Source organism: Cebus imitator, unplaced genomic scaffold (genome assembly GCF_001604975.1).
Source record: "Cebus imitator isolate Cc_AM_T3 unplaced genomic scaffold, Cebus_imitator-1.0 Scaffold810, whole genome shotgun sequence".
NCBI classification, from domain to species: Eukaryota; Metazoa; Chordata; class Mammalia; order Primates; family Cebidae; genus Cebus; species Cebus imitator.
Genome location: NW_016108125.1, coordinates 150,624 through 157,428, shown reverse-complemented (window position 1 = coordinate 157,428; position 6,805 = coordinate 150,624). Strand labels below are relative to the sequence as shown.

At 37.7% G+C, this 6,805-nt stretch overlaps 1 pseudogene; it reads right to left on the bottom strand.

The window, feature by feature from the left end:
• Nucleotides 1–2,020: 2,020 nt before the first annotated feature.
• On the bottom strand, nucleotides 2,021–2,114 carry LOC119469752 (annotated as a pseudogene).
• Between the last annotated feature and the right edge of the window lie 4,691 nt (nucleotides 2,115–6,805).

Genomic DNA, 6,805 nt, shown 5'->3' with positions numbered 1-6,805 from the left:
TATTTCTGTCTGTTGTTGATGAACATTTGGGTTGTTTTCATGTTTTTGCAATTATGAATAATGCTGCTGTGAACATTTATGTAGAAGCTTTTGTGTAGATTTGTTTTTACTTCTTCTGTGTGTATACCTAGGAGTGGAATTGCTGGCTCATATGATAACTATACCTAACATTTTGAGGAGCTGTCTTCCAAAGTGACTGTATCATTTTACATTCTCACCAGCAATGTGTGAGGGTTCCAGTTTCTTTACATTCTTGTCAACCGTTACTATCTTTTTGATTAGAGGCATCTTGGTGGGTGTGAAGTGGTATAATGCATATTTTATAAAAGTGGTAAAATGCATATTTGTTTGTTAAATAATGGCCTGTTTACTTGTCATCTTACCTTGTATTGGAGCTTTCCCAGTGGGTTCTGCACCTGCTCCTCCTCAGTCCAGCCAGCCAGGTAGGCACACCATGCTGATCAAAGGATCAGAAGCATATGTTTACTTTTCTTTTCCTTTATAAATTTTATTATTTACAAATCTAGATGGGGATTATTCTTATTTTCATATTAAGAAACAGGTTATAAATGCCAGAGGTTGCTTGGTTGAAGATGGAACAGGAATTCGTATTTAGGATTTGTTAGGTGGTAGAGAGCTGCTTGCTTCAGGTCTGCAGTGTCAGCCTACTTTGACATGATAGGTGGCATTCATATGACACACATTCCCACTTGTGTTCACTGTGTTATATGTAGTTCCCAGCAAACTAGTTTTATCTCTGCTGCTTTTTTCTTAGAAATGTGAGGGCAAGAGTAATATCTTAGGAATAATCTTGATTACTCATGAATGATTGTTCATGAGCTTGACTATTTTAATTTTCATTAGTATAAATTACTTGCAGCACACCAAAAACTGAGCTGCTTTTTTATGATTCACAATGGTTGCTTCTAACTACTTTATTATGGCAACGTTCATTATCAGCCCTATAGCGCTATTTAACATTCACCTTGGCATCAGTATAAAATTTGATACTCATGCACAGACAGACGGTCTTCTATCAGTGGCTTTCTCCCTAGCCATAGAGCAGTCTGTGTATCCAGACTCCATATTGAGTCGTGCCTCCTCAGCGCAACATAAGAGAATCTATGTTGATCACACCTTATGTGAAAGTCTGTGTTGATCACTTGCCACCCATTTGCCACATATCACTGTATAACTTGAAAGTCAAGAACTTGTGATTTAGAATTGCTGTTCAGATCATGCTTAATATTTTCATGGCATCAAGCAACAGCAAGAAGAGATTACACATATCAGCAGTATGCTCTAAATGTGGAAGTCATATGCTGATCTCCATAAGATAAAACAGGAGCTTGCAGGTATTCAACAACACATATTGTTTTAAGCTGATAATATGCCGGGAGTAGGTGCTGGGGGATACAATGAACAAACTGGATAAATATCTCTGTCCTTATAAAGTGTACATCCCAGTGATGAATGATTTACTATGAGATCATTTATAATGTGTAACAACCAGGTAAAAAATCTATTGTGATTTTTTTGGTAGCAGCGTCTGAAAGCTTTGAAATTCTAAAAATGAAAATAAAGAAATTAAAAATGTTTAAATTGGTGCATTTAGCTAGTATATTATGTAAGTGATTATTTGTTAAGTATCCCAAAGGTAAGATATTAGAGATCCCAATTTAATCATTAAAAGTAAATACTTTTTATATTGACCTTATCCTTATCAAAAAGTGTGCTATTATAATGACAAGCCATGCAATCTCAAAATCAACAACATTCCTGTACATTGATAAGTTGATATTATATCAAATAGAAATCTCATGATAATGAGGCAGGCCAGTAGTTGAATTTTTCAGTTTTTTAGAAGCATAATTTGAAGACTTGTAAAATTAATAGGACAGTTGAAATTGAACTTTATTTTTAAACATCAGGTAATGTACTGATGTAAAAAGGTTTAAGGAAGGAGATTTGGAATCTTGTAAAATTAATAGGACAGTTGAAATTGACCTTTATTTTGAAACATCAGACTGGTAATGTGCTGATGTTGTAAAAAGGTTCACACTCAGGTTTAAGTGTGGAAACCCAAACGTCACACTTAGGAATTAAATAAGAACTAAAATAGATTTTTTAAAAATGCACATGGGTACTTTTTAACCATTTTTAACCCGGAAATGAATGATTTCAAGTGAAATAAGAAAAGATCACAGTTCTTATTTGGACGAATGCTTCTGATAGGCATAGTAGGAATGAATGAATGAATGAATGAATGAATGAATTTTATTAGTATATATAATAAATAAGTAAAGAACTTTACAAGATAATTTTAGATAGTGATAAGTACCATAACATCAGTAAAATGGGGTCTATGATAAGTGAATTAAATATTCACTCGAATACCTAATACATTTCTAAACTTATTGTGGCCAAAGGGCTCCTGATTTCCCTCACCACCAGCTTCTCACCAGGGGATGCTTCTGTAGATTGTGAGGTCTGGGAAGCTTTCGAAGATGTTATTTGAGTTGAGATATGAATGGTGAAGTATCTGTGTGCATTCCAGGTATGGAGGTGGGAAAGCGTTGGCTTTGGGTTGGAAATGAGTTTAGTGTGTTGGAGACAAGTCAGTATGAAATGTTGGAATGTAATCCAGAGAAGAAATAGTGGTAGATGAGGCTAGAGAGGTGGAAAGGTCCTTGATCTTTTAGGGCAGAGTAAGGAGTTAGGATGTCACTTTAATGATGGCAGCAAGTCTGTAGAGTGTTCTAGGTCTGAGGATTGATGGCCTCATGACTGTGGCTACTGTGTAGTGACTGACTGGTAGAGGCAGAAGTGGAAATGGGGACCTTTCAGAGCTGCTGTCTGGGTAAGAAGCCATAGTAGCTGTGTAGATGGAGCCTGGGCCAGCTTTGGCAATATACTTTGCAGACAGCTAAGAACTTAAGCGTGGATTCTATGTGGAAGGCAGGAGATGAGTAGTCAAGAGTTGATTTCTAGGTTTTAGCTGAGCAACTGAATGTGTGATGGTTCAATTACTAAGATGGGGAAAATTGGAGGAGAAGTTAGTGGTGAGGGGAATCAGAAGATACTTTTTGGCCACAATTGGTTTTAGATACTTATTAGATAGTCAAGCGAGGTGGTTTAGTGGGCAGTGGAATAAATATCTGTAGTTCAGTGGGGAGGTCAAGATTAAAATGACAAAGGTAGGTGTCAGCAACATAGAGCTGACTTCAAAGCCATGAGACTGGATGAACTCCCTATAAGGGGAGGGGCTGAGTTTACTTCCTTAAATTGAGAAAGTTGGACAGGATGGTGTTTAAGGTCCCGTCTTTTCCAAAAAGTTAAATGTTTATTGAATTTCAGTGAGTCTCTGTAAGAAACTTGAAGTGATGGAATTTTTTTTTGTAAAATGCTTTAGCTTCTTTTAAATCATGAAAAGGATGAATGGGAAGAAATACAGACATTTAAGTATTTGACATCTGTATTTATTCTGAAATTGCTTGTCCACAAAGCATGATATGTAACTGCAATCAGATATCCTTCTGAAAGTGAAAATAATCTCCTTCATTTTGTAAGGTTTCAGTTAAACCCGATTGGTGGTCAATGTCAACTTACTTTTGTCAAAAAATTTTAAACAGCTTTATTGAGGAGTCAGGTGACACCCAAGCTGCACATATTAGAAGTGTAAAGTTAGATGTTTCCACATAGGTATTCAGCCATAGAGCTGTCACCACTAGAGATAATAGATGTACTTGTCATCCCAACAGTTTCCTTGTACCCTTCAGTACTGTCTCCCTCCTGCCTCTGATCCACAGGCAACCAATGATAAGCTTTTTGTAACTGTAGATTAGTTTTCATTTTTTAACTTATATAAATAGAATCATACAGTAGGTATTCTTTTTTTCTGGCTTTTTTCATTCAACGTGATTATTTTGAGATTCATCCATGATGTTTTTTGTGTCAGTAGTTCTTTTCCTTTTATTTGCTAAGTAATATCCTATTGTATGGATATACCAGATTCATTTTTGTAGTCATAATGAAGTTAGACTACCTTCTTTTTCCCTTCAGTGGGTCTCTTGATTTGCTAGTATTATTTGTAACCCAGAAAATTTGAGACAAGTCTCAGTTAATTTAGAAAGTTTATTTTGCCAAGTTTGACGATGCACGCTCCTGAGACAGCCTCAGGAAGTCCTGATGACATGTGCCCAGGGTGGTCGGGACATAGCTTAGTTTTATACATTTTAGGGAGATGTGAGACATCAGCCAACGTATGTAAGAAGTACAATGGTTGTGTCCGGAAAGGCAGGACAACTTGAAGCAAAGACAGGAAGGAGACTTGAAGCTAGAAGGAGCTTCTGGGTCACAGATAGGTGAGAGAGAGTAATGCTTGCATTCTTTGAGTTTTGATTAGCTTTTCCAAAGGAGGCAGTCAGCTATGCATCTATCTCAGTGACAGGCAGGTTGTCCCTAAGCAGTTCCCATCTTGGCTTTTCCCTTTAGCTCAGTGATTTAGGGGACCCAAGATTTATTTTCCTTTCACACACCTCGGCGACTAAAAATGTGAGTACATATACACACAGAGACACACTCCAAACTCTCTTCATAGAAGGGCTTCATTGTTCTTGTATTCATCCCCCTCCATCCTGTTCAGGGATGAGCTTCCTGGCTTTCATTTACCAGAGCAAGCTTGACAGTGCTGTGGATAGGAAGCAGGCCCACCCTTTCTATGTGTTTGTGTTCTGTGTGAATTTTTGGGGATGCATGTATGTTATTGAGCTTTATTTTTTATCTGGATTGTGTTAGGAGGTTGCCTGAAATAAAACTGAAGCTTCATAGTTTAGCCTTTAGTTGTGTTTCATAGTTTAGCAGTTATGGATTCAGTTAATCTAGTACCTCTGATTTCACAAGGGAGTATAATCTTTTCTCAGTTCATAGGAATTTTTTATAGTTGGTTAAGACAGAGATCAAAATGAGACAAACACTCATTCACGTGGTAAGTAGATGCTTACCTTTAATCTCTGTGGTGTCTTGATTAAATCACTTGCTTTCTGCTTCTGTTTCTGTGCATTTGGAAAAGTTCACTGCTTTTTGGTTCCTGTGGATGATCTGAGAACACACTTGGGGATTCATGAGTTAATCACCCTCTGGCTGTTTTTAACATCATGAGCTTACATGGAGTTTAAGGATGTCTGGGCTCTCTATGCTGTTATCTGGGGTTGTCTGAGGAGGAAGAGAAGCAGATTTGGTAGGATGATGAGACCGGTTAGTGTGCAAGTGCAGTAAAGAATTCCGTTTTGGATGTTTTTGTTAGAGTTTTCTGTAGGGTGTTCTGTTTTATAGGTAATTTTTAGATTTTTACACTGCTTTATAAAAAGTTCTTTCACCAGTTGGTAGCTTTGAATTCTTCTTCAGTATTTATGGGAGGTCATATTCTTGAATTAGATGTTCTGCATTACCTTACCAAAGATGACTCTACCAGTAGTGAAGCCAACAAGGAAAAAGATCTGCTGCTCTGGGTCTCTAAAAGATCACTTCATCTTGGTACTTACAGGACTGCCCCATTCTTTCTGATGGCTGTAGAGCATTCACTCCATCGACTGAACGTAACATGCTTTAGTAGTCCCCGCCACTTTTCCTGTTATATCTATGCTGAAGTACATAATACTTACATGTAAATACATCATCTCCCTCATTTCCAAATTGATCTCCATTAACATTTTATCAGTATGTACTTCCACTAACAAGGTTTTAGTGGGTCTATTTCCTTATACACTCAACAGTACAGAGTGCTACTAGAGTTTATCTGATTGGTGAAAATGTTATTTCATTCTGATTTTTAACTTATATGTCTCTTATTACAGAGTTTGGGCATCTTTTCATGTGAATGAGTCATTTGTAATTCTTTTTCTGAGTGCTCACTGTTCCTATATGCTACCTACTTTTCTGTTATATGGTTACTGTTTTATTATTGATATGTAGGAGCTTTAGCTATATTAAGCAAATTAGCTCTTGGCGATATGACTTATACTGTTGCTTTTAAGTTTGTTGTTTGTCCTTTGACTTTGCTTACCGTGTTTTGCCATGAGGGAATTTTTTTATATTGATGTAATGAAATTACTTCTAATTTTAAAAATTGCTTTCAAATTTTGTGTTACACTCAAAACATTTCAGATGTTATGTTTATCATATTCTGAGTACCCGCCTCACCCTCTCAAAGTGCTAGGATTACAGATCCAACAGAGGCTGGAGCCACTGCACCCAGCTACTCAAGGCAAATATTGAGCCAATGTACTTGGCCATCCAAGGTTCCACCCTGGGTAGGGGAGCTCTGAGCACTGGCGTCAGAGGGAGCACAGCTTCTCGGCTGAACTCTAGGATAGACACATTTCCTGATGGGCAGAGCATTCCAAGGCTTCTCACATCTTCTAAAACTCCAAGTCTTGGGATGCCTCAAATCCATATTCTACATGGGCCAGCCTTCATTGAGAAGCTAGTGTGGGACACGCAGGCCAGGGCGGGCACGCAAGAGTAAGGGGACCCAGACTTTGCCTCAAGGAGATCACATTCAAGCAGGGACAGAATTACTCCAGAGTGTGGAAAACTAAGGGACCAAAGCCTCTGATTTTCTTCCTTGCTTTATTTCTCCCTCTCTCTCTTTCTCTCTCTCTCTCTTTCTCTCTCCTCTCTTTTTTTTCCATTTATTTTATTGCATTTTAGGTTTTGGGGTACATATGAAGAACATGCAAGATTGTTGCATAGGTACACACATGGCAGTGTGATTTGCTGCCTTCCTCCACATCACCTAGATCTG